The sequence below is a fragment of the Dreissena polymorpha genome, chromosome 10, assembly GCF_020536995.1.
Source record: "Dreissena polymorpha isolate Duluth1 chromosome 10, UMN_Dpol_1.0, whole genome shotgun sequence".
NCBI lineage: Eukaryota > Metazoa > Mollusca > Bivalvia > Myida > Dreissenidae > Dreissena > Dreissena polymorpha.
The window spans coordinates 75,599,021-75,615,142 of record NC_068364.1 but is presented as its reverse complement, the minus strand read 5'-3'; positions in this window follow the sequence as shown (position 1 = coordinate 75,615,142).

Genomic DNA, 16,122 nt, shown 5'->3' with positions numbered 1-16,122 from the left:
CACGCCCCCACACTATACACCCCTCTTCACTCCACCCCTCCCTCCTTTGTGATTGAAAATGAGAGTCCCTTCACCTTTAAAAAGAAAATAGATGAGCGGTCTGCACTCGCAAGGCGGTGCTCTCTTTATACTACAGATAATATTATGTATTTGTCATAAATTAATTAACATGTAATAACACATGTTGTGATGGATTTCTACACATACTGGCACATATAAGTATTTGTTAACAAGTAAGTTGCAATAAATATATGACTATTTGTTATGTGTTTGTATGTGTGCTTCTACTGTTTGAAACGTGGAATAAGTAACTAATTATGCCCCCCTTCGAAGAAGAGGGGGTATACTGCTTTGCTCATGTCGGTCAGTCGGTCCGTCCGTCCGTCCACCAGGTGGTTGTCCGTCCGTCTGTCCACCAGGTGGTTGTCATACGATAACTCAATGACGCTTGGGCCTAGGATCATGAAACTTCATAGTTACATTGATCATGACTCGCAGATGACCCCTATTGATTTTTAGGTCACTAGGTCAAAGTTCAAGGTCACCGTGACTGGAAATAGTAAAATGGTTTTTGAATGATAACTCAAGAATGCATACACAGCTAACAGGGCACACTCTGAACAATATTACTGAAGCAACTGGTCTGTTATCCTAAATCTATAATTATCAGTCCAATGAAACATCATCCTTTTAGTAAAATACAGTGGATCAGTAAAAATATTATCAGAATATGAGATTTTTTGTATATTTTGTATATTAAATATTGTGTTAATGTTTAATTTTGTTGATTAATATAAATATAAGCAGGACAGGGGAGGTAATTGTTACAGCATTTGCCTTCCTTGTAATATATTTAAATTTTACCAAATGTAAGGCTTACTGCTTTTTTGTAATGCATACTACTACTACTACTTCTACTACTACTACTACTGCTGCTGCTGCTTCTACTACTACTACTACTACTACTACTACTACTACTACTACTACTACTACTACTACTACTACTACTACTACTACTACTACTTCTACTCTCCTCCTCCTCCTCCTCCTCCTCCTCCTCCTCCTCCTCCTCCTCCTCCTCCTCCTCCTCCTCCTCCTCCTCCTCCTCCTCCTCCTCCTCCTCCACCACCACCACCACCACCACCACCACCACCACCACCACCACCACCACCACCACCACCACCGTTCACAGTGACAAAAAACGTATTCACACAATAGCTGCTACTACAACTTATAGCCCATATAGGGGGGCATGCTTGTTTTACAAACAGCCCTTGTTAGCAATTGCAGCAGCTACCAATCCTTAAGCTGGCTTGGAAATGTCAGGGGAAGGTTTAATAAAGACTTCCAGTGTGGCTGCTCTTACTGAATTCATTTTTTTTCGATTTTTTTAGCATCCATTTCTTCTTGTATGTGAGTTTATTTCTACAACCCTGTATTCCTTATAGTTGGTCATTTAATATGATTTAACTCCTACAGCTCTGTATTCCTTATAGTTGGTTATTCAATATGATTTAACTCCTACAACACTGTATTCCTTATAGTTGGTTATTCAATATGATTTAACTCCTACAGCTCTGTGTTCCTTATAGTTGGTTATTCAATATGATTTAACTCCTACAGCTCTGTATTCCTTATAGTTGGTTATTCAATATGATTTAACTCCTACAACTCTGTATTCCTTATAGTTGGTTATTCAATATGATTTAACACCTACAGCTCTGTATTCCTTATAGTTGGTTATTCAATATGATTTAACTCCTACAGCTCTGTATTCCTTATAGTAGGTTATTCAATATGATTTAACTCCTACAACTCTGTTTTCCTTATATTTGGTTATTAGTCCCCGTCCGTCACACTTTTCTGGATCCTGCAATAACTTTAAAAGTTCTGAATATTTTTTCATGAAACTTGGAACATGGATAGATGGCAATGTGGACATTATGCACGTCATTTCATTTTGTTCCTACGTCAAAAATTGTGGTTGCTACGGCAACAAATAGACTAGAAATAGTGCTGAAAATGGTGTGTTTTTTCTGGATCCTGCGATAACTTTTAAAGTTTGTAATATTTTTTCATGAAACTTGCAACATAGATAGACGGCAATATGGACATTATGAACGTCATTTCATTTTGTTCCTGCATCAAAAATTGTGGTTGCTATGGCAACAAAAAGACTAGAAATAGTGCTGAAAATGGTGTTTTTTTCTGGATCCTGCGATAACTTTAAAAGTTCCTAATATTTTTTTCATGAAACTTGGAACATGGATAGATGGCAATATGGACATTGTGCATGTCATTTCATTTTGTTCCTATGTCAAAAATTGTGGTTGCTATGGAAACAAACAAAAAATATTCTGAAAATGGCGAAATTTATGACAATGGTGGAGCCGGTAGGGGACTTTTATTGCTTGGCAATAGTCTTGTTCAATATGATTTAACTCCTACAACACTGTATTCCTTATAGTTGGTTATTCAATATGATTTAACTCTTACAGCTCTGTATTCCTTATAGTTGGTTATTCAATATGATTTAACTCCTACAGCTCTGTATTCCTTATAGTTGGTTATTCAATATGATTTAACTCCTACAACTCTGTATTCCTTATAGTTGGTTATTCAATATGATTTAAGTCTTACAGCTCTGTATTCCTTATAGTTGGTTATTCAATATGATTTAACTCTTACAACACTGTATTCCTTATAGTTGGTTATTCAATGTGATTTAACTCCTACAACACTGTATTCCTTATAGTTGGTTATTCAATATGATTTAACTCCTACAGCTCTGTATTCCTTATAGTTGGTTATTCAATATGATTTAACTCCTACAACACTGTATTCCTTATAGTTGGTTATTCAATATGATTTAACTCCTACAACCCTGTATTTCTTATAGTTGGTCATTCAATATGATTTAACTCCTACAACTCTGTATTCCTTATAGTTGGTTATTCAATATGATTTAACTCTTACAACTCTGTATTCCTTATAGTTGGTTATTCAATATGATTTAACTCCTACAACTCTGTATTCCTTATAGTTGGTTAGTCAATATGATTTAACTCTTACAACTCTGTATTCCTTATAGTTGGTTATTCAATATGATTTAACTCCTACAACACTGTATTCCTTATAGTTGGTTATTCAATATGATTTAACTCCTACAGCTCTGTATTCCTTATAGTTGGTTATTCAATATGATTTAACTCCTACAACACTGTATTCCTTATAGTTGGTTATTCAATATGATTTAACTCCTACAGATCTGTATTCCTTATAGTTGGTTATTCAATATGATTTAACTCCTACAGCTCTGTATTCCTTATAGTTGGTTATTCAATATGATTTAGTTTAGTTTAAACCTATTTATTTTAGCTCGATTGCATAGAAAGTAATTCCTACTTATTTGAAATGCTCTCGAGTCCGTTTCCTGGGCCTAGAACCAGTACTTGGTGTCTATATGGGAGATCGAAAGAACGCTCCCACTGCGGGGATCGAACCCGTAACCTCCCAGTCGCAAGGCGGACACCATATCCATTACACCACGGCGACCTTATGATATATGATTAAACTCCTACAACACTGTATTCCTGATAGTTGGTTATTCAATATGATTTAACTCCTACAACTCTGTATTCCTTATAGTTGGTTATTCAATATGATATAACTTCAGGCTTTCCAGGGTTCCTAGTATTTCCTAGTTTTCCTAGTTATTTAAATGTGCTCCTAGTTTTTCCTAGTTTTGTCTAAAACCTCCTAGTATTCATAGTTTTTCATTTATTTGGCACTTTTGGGGACAAGGTAAAACTGTCTTTTTATGTGTTTTAGAGATTTTGATTCAAAATAGGACCTTCAGGTTGTTGAGCTGACAATATTTGATAGTCTTTGTGGGGTCTGGTGTCACTGGTCACATAGTCTAGCCTTCATAGGTGATACCTGAAAGTTGGATTTAGCTCTTTGATGACTACAAATGAAAACTTATGGCCATATTCTGAAACGTTCCTCCACTCAACCCAACATCAGTTGAATCCGATCAGTATAATTACACACGTGATTTTATATAATGGTTCCCTCCTTCACTCACAAACGTAAGGACAGCTCAAGGTTCCTCGCCTGAGGGAGGATATGGTGAGGTAGTGAAGTTGTTCCTGGAGCCTCACTCGCCGTTTTTTTTTTATGAATACCGAAACAGAAGCTCATACAACTATATGTTTATTTTGTTAGTTTTAGTTATTTTAAAGTGTGGGTAACCTGAAAAATACCCTGTATTGCGGATTTGGAACCACAAAATCTTGTGTTAATGGATATAATATTTTGTATATTCCTATAGAGCACTTTGGTGATGGCTATTTTTAGCTCGGCTGTTTTCGGAGAAAACCCGAGGTATTGTCATAGCCAGCTCGTCGTCTGCCGTCAGCCGTCCACCGTAGGCGTCGTGCTAAAACCTTAACATCAATCTCTAAAATCAATGTGCTTCCACCTACAACTTTGAAACTTCATATGTAGATGCACCTTGATGAGTTCTACACGCCACACCCATTTTTGGGTCACTAGGTCAAAGGTCAAGGTCACTGTGACTTCTAAAAAAAAAATAATCTGACAAGCTTTCGCTGCCGAGTATGGCACCCGTTATGCGGTGCTCTTGTTTAGTTTTATATACCACTTGAATCTTGTGCGCATGAAGTACAAGATGGTAAACAACATTTAGTTTGAGGAAACCCACTTATGTCAGTACTAACAATCGCTTTTTGTGACATTTTTTCAGGTGAGATTTTTAACCAGGTTTTCCGAAGGAAAAAACTGGTTATTAGATTGGCGAATGCGGGCGGGCTGGCTGGCTGGCGGGCTGGCTGGCTGGCGGGCTGGCTGGCTGGCTGGCGGGCTGGCGGAATAAGCTTGTCCGGGCCATAACTATGTCGTTCATTGTCAGATTTTAAAATCATTTGGCACATTTGTTCACCATCATTGGACGGTGTGTCGCGCGAAATAATTACGTCGATATCTCCAAGGTCAAGGTCACACTTTGAGTTCAAAGGTCAAAAATGGCCATAAATGAGCTTGTCCGAGCCATAACTATGTCGTTCATCGTCAGATTTTAAAATCATTTGGCACATTTGTTCACCATCATTGGACGGTGTGTCGCGCGAAATAATTACGTCGATATCTCCAAGGTCAAGGTCACACTTTGAGTTCAAAGGTCAAAAATGGCCATAAATGAGCTTGTCCTGGCCATAACTATGTCATTCATTGTGAGATTTTAAAATCATTTGGCACATTTGTTCACCATCATGGGACGGTGTGTCCCACGAAAGAATCACGTCAATATCTCCAATGTCAAGGTCGCCACGACTAAAAATAGATTTAAAAAAAAAAAAAAAACTTACAAAGGGGGTTAATTTTTTTTGGTCATTTCAAAAGTTCAGTTTGAGTTTTCTCCCTTTATCAGATTTTTTTTTCACAATGAAAACCTGGTTTTGTGACAATTTTGTCCCTTGTTAATTATTGTTTCGAATAGTAATATTTTTATTTGAGGATTGTTGCCTATCAATTAGTGTCATTTAAAATTAATTGTGTTGAATGTTATATAGCCTCTCATTTACTTGTAATAGTATAATGATGTATATAAATTTACAACAATGGTCATGTATTCGACAACGTTAACAGTTAAAGCGGGTATGCACGATCTTGACAAACGTTTGTTCAACAAAAATAAACTTAAAACTTGATATACATGCAGTTCATTATTAATTTGGAGACCCTTTCAGAAGAACATGTGTCAGAAAATGTGAATTAAGGAGGATATTTAATTCAGAAATTACACTTAACTGTACAGACAGTTATTGCATCATGTATTAATAATAATAATAATAATTCCATACAGAAACCATTTTGTGGGTATATAACTTTTGTTTGCATTTTTCAATTATTATATTGATATTTAACATAAATTACTCTAATCTGTAATTTGTTTAAGTAAATATGCTTCATAACAACGTTTAATTGAGGATATTAAAGATTTGTTTCTTAATTCCTGTCTTAATTTGTTTCATACAATAATATGCAAATGTATCACTATAGTATTTTGTGCATGGGTTGTTTTTGTCAAAACAAGATCTTTTTGCAAAGCTGATCTAAGACAGTGGGATTTATTATTTGAAAATGTTACTAGATCATTCATATATGGAGGTGCTAAGTGGAAAATGGTTTTATATTTTTGTATCACAGTGTGATAATATACCCTGTCATGAATTGGCATCCCAATCAATGTTTTAAATAGTTAAATGTAGATAATGCATGTACACTGTAATACTAAATTTATATTTGGTTACCAAGCCGATCATTATTGCTCATAATTATAACCCGTCGCCATTTACGAATATTTATGATTCAGACCAAAATCATTCGTTATGCTCTTATTCCACTAACACACAAATGCAATGGTTGCTGTTTGAAAATATATGTATAAGCTTTTTCCATGTCGGCATAAAGCACATAATTGTTCTAGCTGCATTAAATGAAATGTTTCGCCACTCTGTTCTTTGTTCTTGAATATTTGGTATTCTTTCAACATATTGTGATAAAACTATTACAGAAAGATATATGTTAAAATCACTTAAATGATTATGATAATAGTACATGTTCGAGCCAAAAAATCTATCGGTAATATAAACATTTGAAGCCATTTATATTGTTTGATTTTAATTTCATAAATCAAAGTGAAAGCAGCTGCGTTTAACCATATTTACCCAACATAATTTTAACAGCGTTTAATCAATTTAAAAAAGCCAGCACATAACCTCTAACCTGTAATGAATATACATTTGTTAGTCCGATATTTGTATCACATCACGTATTTACATTTAAAAAGGATCTTTCGTATGTGCTTATGGTGTGATGTAAATTTGGGTCTATGGCTTTTTAGTTTGTGATGTGGTTTCGTAAGTGTTTAGAAAATTTATTATTTGCAACATACAAGATAGAAAGCTTATACTTAAGAAAGCAAGTATTAATAGCATACCATAGTTTTATTGTATTTCAGACCCTGCAGATATTGTGCCTACTTACCGAGGCCACACACTAAAGACTTTGAATCTACAAAACCAATAATGATGATACTACTAGTAATTATGTTTCTGATAAAGTCGCGCTTTGATGTGCTACCCATTCCCTTGTTATATTCGTAAGCATTTGCCTTTTGGATTTTTATGCCCCAGGATCGAAAGATCGGGGGTATATTGTTTTTGGCCTGTCTGTCTGTCTGTCATTGTGTCAGTCAGTCATTGTATGTGTGTGTCCCAAAACTTTAACCTTGGTTAAAGTTTTATAACTTTTGCAATATTGAAAATAGCAACTTCATATTTGGCATGCATGTGTATCTCATGGAGCTGCACATTTTGAGTGGTGAAAAGTCAAGATCAACATCATCCTTCGCGGTCAAAGGTCAAATATCATTGTATTTTTCTTTCCTAAAACTTTAACCTTCGTTAAAGTTTTGTCATAACTTTTTTATTATTAAACATAGCAACTTGATATTTGGCATGTTTGTGTATCTCATGGAGCTGCTTGTATTGAGTGGTAACAGGTCAAGGTCAAGGTCATCCTTCAAGGTCAAAGGTCAAATTTATAGCTTCAAAGCAGCGCAATAAGGGGCATTGTGTTTCTGACAAACACATCTCTTGTTTAATATTGAACACAGCAACTTCATATTCGGCATGCATGTGTATCTCGTGGAGCTACACATTTTGAGTGATGAAAGGTCAAGGTCATCCTTCAAGGTCAAAGGTCAAACATTACAAAATATATTTTTTCATTTCTCCAATCAAGCTCTTACTTACTTCTCATGGAGCTGCACATTTTGAGTGGTGAAAGGTCAAGGTCATCCTTCAAGGTCAAAGGTAAGAAAAAAGCGGCGCATTAGGGAGCATTGTGATTCTTACAAACACATCTCTTGTTTTTTTATCAAGTTGTATACGAACAGAATAAAAAAAACACATAGAATCACTGAAATATAAAATTTATTTTTGTCAACGCAAGCAGTCAAGTTAGGTTAATCAGGGCCGATACTTTCCGCTTTTATGGTATTTTGAGTTTCAAGGAAGTCTCTCCTTACCGAAAATCAAGTTTAGGCGGAAAGTGTCGTCCCTGATTAGCCTGAGTGGACTGCACAGGCTAATCTGGGACGACACTTTACGCGCATGCATTATGCCCAGTTTTCTCAGAACACGACTCATTTGTTTGAACTCTCAGCTGTGTACAAGATTGGAAACCGCATTGACTCAACAACTTTTCTTGTTGGTTAAAAGATGCAGTGAAAAAAAGTACATAAAAGTCAAACTAAATAGCCTAGCCGCTACAAATGCGGTGTTATCAAATTGTATTTTATTACTAACCTTGAAATCATCAGGATTGCGGAAGATGATTAATACGTTGTTTCCACTCATCACACACACGTTATCTCAACTTTTAAACAGGCACTTTCGAAACTGGATATCAATCGACGGATACCCCAATTAACCCGTCTTATGAGCCGCGTCATTCAAAAATGGGTCTTATGCCATCCGCTCAATCTGGTTAGTAGGTTCCCTGTTTGCTAAGGATTCCACGCAACCTTGCGTAACTTAAAGGCGGTCAGAGTAGGTATTTGACCATATTGCGCAGGCTGAGTTGAAGTTACGATGACCTCATATGACAAAAGACCCATTTTCGCATGACACTGCTTATCATCATATGGCATAAGACCAATTTTCGCATGACACTGTTTATACGGTAATCTCGAGTCTCCTGGTGTCCCGCAGCTGATAGATTGGCGCGAGTGTTGTTAAAAAAGGTGTTTCTGTATCAGAAATGATTGAAACTTAAACGTTCACATATTTGGCGGCATAGCCCTCTTAAGAACGTATCGGCTTAACTGATACGATTAGCATGTCAACGCTCAGCGTAAAGTTTTGATGTTTTTGTTGAGTCGATGTTCGATATACGTAATGATCACGTGCGAATTGTTTAAATGACGTGCACAAGAAACTCCACCCGAAAATGCGAACGTTCACGCTACATATCTGTGATTCTATAAGCAATAGTTACCGTTACTTAAGAAAGATAATTTTGTGATAAGAAATCATTGGGGTTTTATCGAGCATGAGGTTTAAGAAAAAAACAAACATTAAACAAGTAACCAATTTTAAGAGTGGTTAAGTGTTGGAATGACACTTTCCGCAGATAGCTCAGTCTGCGCTGACTAATATGGAATGACACTTTCCGCAGATAGCTCAGTCTGCGCTGACTAGTATGGAATTACACTTTCCGCAGATAGCTCAGTCTGCGCTGACTAGTATGGAATGACACTTTCCGCAGATAGCTCAGTCTGCGCTGACTAATATGGAATGACACTTTCCGCAGATAGCTCAGTCTGCGCTGACTAATATGGAATGACACTTTCCGCAGATTGAGTTTCACCATTTGATGAACGTATTATTATCTGATGTACGCATTAATTTGTTCAAGATAGATGGCACGTGGGATTTGATGATGATTTGAACATACTATGATTGAATTAGTGAAATTTTAGGTGAGAAGAAGATAGGCGTGGGGATGAGTAAGCATGCCTTCTTAATAATATTAGTCAGCGCAGACTGAGCAGGCTAATCTGGGACGACACTATACGCACATGCATTTCCCCTTATTTTCCCAGAACGAGGCTCAAAAGGAAGAGCACCCGAATGTGGTCCGGCAAGCACTCCAAGAGGTAAGCTCCAAATGTTTTGCATTTACCGCAACAAGGTTTAACCACTGTTTGTCTCCACATTAAGCAGTAAGTTTTGTTTCTAAATTTTGTTTGTTTGAACTAAATAAAGAACAATTATATAAAAAGGGGGGTTTCTTCACAATACAATGTTTAAGTACTAACATTATTAACATTAATCTATTTTCAATAAACGAGTTACATTTGGCTAATAGTTTTAATCAAACCATAAAAACAGTTCAAAGTTGAAGAATGCGTCCAAGCACTCCAATCAAACTTAACCCTTTGCATGCTGGGTAATTTGTCTTCTGCTAAAATGTCGTCTGCTTAATTTCTAAAAATAGCATTTTCTTCGATTTTTTTTCAATGAATACTATCAGAATAGCAAACAGTTTCGATCCTGATGAGACGCCACGTTCTGTGGCGTCTCATCTGGATCCAAACTGTTTGCAAAGGCCTTCAAAATTCGGTTCCCGCACTGAAAGGGTTAATCGTTTTTATGTGTAATCGTTTCTACTTATGACAAGTATATATGTGCTACCAGTTTAAACGTAATCAGTGACTATTCCCTTTGAAAATGTCCATAATTTTGTGCCAAGTTTCAGTTTTATGTGGAGTGATATTTTTAAGGGGCTTTTTAACGTTTTGGTAAATTTACAAAATTAATAAAAATTGTTTCAGATTCGTAAATTGTCGTTGTAGTTGTGATATCTGTGAGATAACAGTAATGCTAACCATTTGCCATGCTCATATATATCCATCTCTTGACGGCATATAAAGCTATGCATTATTTCTTTCTTTATTTTTTTTCTTGATTTTACCGGATGTTTACAGATCAAATGTTTACCTTTATCAATATAAAGCATTTAATGACAAACTTCAATACAAATCTGTGAAAAGGTTCCTTTAAGGTTTGCCGCAATGTAATTTTGCTAAACGCAAATTTCCTTGGAGGCAAAAGGTATTAAAGTTTCATTGAAATGTGGCAATACTTTGCGAAACAACGTCAAACAATGTCTTTGTAGGTATTGAGATGCGTTAACATTACGTATTCGCCCACATAGACAACATCACCGATAGAATCACCATGGTAACAAACTCGCGAGTCTGAAAATTGACTACGGTTTTTGCTTTCTTAATTGAATCACATTTAATTGGAAATTAATAGCGTCGCATAGGATTCTGAGCGTACTTGGTAAATGCCGCGGTGATTCAAGGCTAAATATAATGTTGAGACAATTAGGAACACATATAATTGAAAATTATATGCGGCGTAAACGTACCTGGGCATACTGTGTAATTGACAAGATGATACGAGGCGCAATATAACGAAGGGAAAATTAGTATTTCAAGTGGATTTACTATTAATTAGATGCAATTGAAACTTATTAATGTTTCATTTCATCGTGCCTAAAACAGTTAAAATTATGTTGCTATGATTATATGGTGTCATTTCTATTAAAATAATTCTCTTGAATTTTGATGTTAGGAAACTTTTTGTATGCACTTAATTGAGCCGCATTCTTAGAAATCGATGTTTAACCCTTTCAGCGCTGGAATCGAATTTAAAAGGCCTGTGCAAACAATTTGGATCCAGATGAGACGCCACGTTCTGTGGCGTCTCATCTGAATCCAAACTGTTTGCTATTCTGACAAAGAATTCTGATAGTATTCTTTGAAAAAAAATCGAAGAAAATTCTAATTTTTAGAAATTCAGCAGACTACATTTTAGCAGACGACAAATTTCCCAGCATGAAAAGGGTTAAAGCGTGTGCGTAAATTGTCCGCCTGATTAGGTTGTTGAGTCCGCACTGGGTAATCAGGGACTAAAATATCCGCCTAAAATGGATTTCCGCTAATAAGACTCTTCTTTTATGCGAAACACACGATGACAGCGGAAGAAAGCCTCAGTGATTAGCTTATGTGGACGGCACACGTGGGCGGCTCACAATAATCAGGGACGACACTTAAATGGGCCTTTTCACGTTTCGGTAAATTGACAAAATAAAAAAAGGTTTTTCAGAATCGCAAGTTTTCGTTTTAGCGATGATATGTGTGAGGAAATAGTAATACTGAAAATGTACAATGCTCTAACATATTGATTATATGCATCTTTGAACGATTTGAAAACCTGAAAATTATAAAGCGTTGCAAAACGAAACGATTGAATAATTTGCAAAGTGCCATTGTTGTCGTTATATTTTGTAAAACTGCGAGGAGTGCTTGTATAAAGTAAAAAATACACAACCTCATAGCATGAGCATGGTGGCCGAGTGGTCTGAGCCGAAGACCTTTTTCCCCAGGACTCAAAGGGTCAGTGGTTCGAGCCCAGTTGAAGGTTCCTTTTTTCTTTTATAATTGCATTCTTGTTTTTTACTGGAGATTTTTAGGTCTTATGTTTATATTTATCAATATAAAGCATTTAATGACAAACTTCAATACAAGCCAAAATATGTGAAAAGGTCCCTTCAACGGACTTGTAATACGCCCCGTTTTCCCAGAGCGAGGCTCAAACGTATTGTGAATAGCACTGGGCCAAGTGTGAGGTTTGAGCTCCTTAAGGTCGGTTTGAAACCCGAATACCTTCCATAGGCAGAACCAATGCGGTGAACCCAGGTTCACTCTTTTTGTTGTTGTGTATTTGTGTGTAACATCTAGAAAATACGGAATCCGGATAGTGCCATATATAATATCGCCCTTCTTTCATCAAGGGCGACACGATATTTTGCGCGATAGTCGCGGCGACGCACGATATTTTGTGCGACAGTCGCGACGACGCACGATATTTTGCACAATACACGAAGTGATGCGCGAGAATGAACCACGAAATATCGTCCTTGTGTAGGTAGCCCAAAAGGTGATATATCGTGTTAAATATATCGTGCGTCGCCGCGACTGTCATGCAAAATATCGTGCGTCGCCGCGACTGTCGCGCAAAATGTCGTGTATCGCTTCGTGTGTCGTGTGTCGCCCTTGATGAAAGAAGGGCGAGATTATAGATGACACTATCCGGATTTCGTACAAAAATGTGTTTTGTGAATAACTGTTAAGCAATTGGTTCCTTTTCAAATGTAAAGGACTACTTGCTATGCCGCTTATGATGCTGATGTTTCACTTCGTTTATAGTAAAATGGACTTTTACACCATTTTGGATATAGACAATACTAGCTTAAACCTCACGTTAATATCACAAGACTCTGAAACCACATTGATTGTTCTAGTTATTTAGTTATAATGATTTTGTTTTAGTGGCTCTAGCATCATATGCGCTTTTTAATAAATCACGCTGCTTTCAGCTTTCTTAGTTTTGTTCAGCATCATTCTTTTATCTATGCAAGAAATGCCATAAGAAAGGACTTTCGTTCTTCGACACCTCTCCGGCGTATTTCCAAAATTAGACAAAACGTTCTGTTATTCACCCCGAAATCAGTACATTGAGTGTAATAATTTATGTTTTGCACCTGTCGGTCGGACGTTCTGTCGGATGGTTAGTATGTAGACCTGTTTTGTTTCCCCATATAACACAAAAACCTTTTGACATACGATCAATTAAACTAGTATTTCGGGTAATGTCGAAACAATCGAAACGCCAAGCACTTTGAGGTCAGCAGAGCAAACATCGAGGTCACTGGGAATTTGTTAAATGAAAATCGTTTCTTATTGTAAGAACGTTTATCTTGACAAAGATCAAGAGCGAGTTCAAATCTGGGTCACAGGCCTACATTATTTGACATTATCTACCTCGGTATGTCAATCGTTGTCGCGTGCATCAATTAATATGTTTTACAACTCTAGGAACGATTAATAACTAAATCTTGGTGAAACTTGTTTAGAATGTATATATTGACAGTATTTAAGCCACACTTGAATATGGGCCAGTTGTTTCCAAAATCTAGGTCACCAGGTCAAATCTTATTAATTCCAAAGTTTTTTAGCAATCTTGAGGTCACATATTTGCTCCAGTCTTGAGGAAACTTGGCCAGTACGTTTTTTTGACAAGATGAAGGTCATGTGTTAATCTAGTCAGTATTTTAAGCAACTAGGCCAACCCTTCAACATTTGCTCTCCGTGCACTTAGGTTTACACTTGAAGAACATCATAAACCCTTTAAAAATTGTTATTTGATCTGTGCCCATTAGATGCCCTGTAGCGTAATTGCACATTGTTCGTGGAGAACACACAGAAACAAACAAAGTTCATTTCTGTTTTCATCGCGATTTATTTCTGTTGAATATTCTCTTATACAACGCTTGCTAATGTTCGTGAAATACAATCTAACAGCGCGGCGGCCAACATGGCCGCCCTGTCAAGAAAACGTGACAACTCTCACCGCAGATTTTCAAATCTAACCGCAGAATGAAATTCTTACAACAACCACACAGCATTTTATTCTCATGAAAATAAACATAAAATTAAGATATTTTTTATCCCATTCTCGATTGGTTGACGGTTACTCTTCCCCCGATTTACAAAACCCACCCCTTCGAATAACCCTTGTTGATTGGATGGATCGCACATGCATCTACCACATGTCACAGCAGAAGAGTGCAATACACAATTATCACTTTGGGAACAGGAGACCTCATTTCATTAGCATACTTGATCATACAAACAGATGTTCTCTATGGACAAACCACATTGGTAATATGAAATCTAACACTTCTATAATAAATTATGTAAACCCTGATACACATTCGATACACATTCAATCCGAACTTGTATCATTATGTATCTTGGGAAATTGGAATTACCTTTATATAATTATCATATCTGAATTATGTATTGGTTTGAAATAATGTTGACCAACGAGCCAAACTGTTAATTAAGAACTAAGACCATGTCAACAGATGTTCCCGATAATTTAACTGCATTGGAGAAATGAAACCATACTTCCATAATCAATTTTCAAACTTCATTACATACCCCATCCGAAGAAATCTATTATGTTTATTCCTAAATACCCGCAACATACAGCTACTTTGCAAGATGAACTCTCAAATAGTTTGACCATTTTAAACTTTTAAATTCTGTTTACGTATAAGATAGAAATATTGATGTAAATAGCCTTTCAACATTTTCTTACATATTAGTAAACATTACAGTTACTAATTAATTACTCAAACATATTATCAAAATATTTCCCTATTATTTAATCTATCTGTACTTAAATTTCTATCATAAGAATAAACAATATGCATATACCGTTATGTCACAGCCCATTAAGCAACAGTTTAATTCATTAAACATAATTATAATAAATCTTTATAACCGTAGCGTACAAAATAAGTGGATTCATTACTGATACATGGTCTATATCGGTGACTATATCGGAAAAGTCATTAATTAACACATTTGATTTAAATGGCCTGTAATGAGGTTTGGCATGACTTAAGTCAGCACTGGATGAGAAATGTGGTAATCATTACCGTACAAAACTTACCTGAACACAGAAGATGTCAAAAGGCATCTGAAATTTTGTATCTGAAATCGGTTGTTCGAGACAGAAAATAATAACACGAAGGGTTGAAATTGCTTTGATACGATTATGGTATTCATATATAATATTTGTTGCATTATTCACCAGAAAGGGCGTTATTAAATGAGTCGTGTTCTGAGAAAACTGGACATAATACATGAGCGTAACGTGTCGTCCCAGATTAGCTTGTGCAGTCCACACAGGCTAATCAGGGACGAAACTTTCCGCCTTAAGTGGATTTTTGCTAAGAAGAAACTTCATTTAAACGAAAAATTTCATAATAGCGGAAAGTGTCTTCCCTGATTAGCCTGTGTGGACTGCACAGGCTAATCTGGGACGACACTTTACGCACATGCATTATGCCCAGTTTTCTCAGAACGCGACTCAAATTTTGTTTTCCCGTCGTTTAGTATTCCCAAAGATGATACTTAAAAATTTGAGCAAATAACGTATGCATACGTATGCTACACATACAGTCTTCTTACTTTTACAGTTTTCAACAAGAAAATGATGCATATACATATTCTTTTTATATATTTAGTGTTGAAAACTGTAAAAGTAAGCATACGTATGCATACGTTATTTGCTCAAGTTTTTAAATATCATCATATATGTGTTAATAACACGTGATGATCGTGTGAAGAAGTGTTATTGGAAGTTAATTTATAACACATTCATTTTGACAAGAATAATTAGTTCATTAAGCTAATTTAAAACAGTGCGCATATACCACGATACTGTTTTACACGGTGTAACATATTAATATCTACCCGTATTTTTAATCTCAATTAGTACACAAATAATATACGCAAACATTTTCATAAAATCAAATTTTTTATGTAGATGGACATTCAAATAAGAAAAAATAATTCCTAACTATGATAACACTTAATTTCGTTTTAAA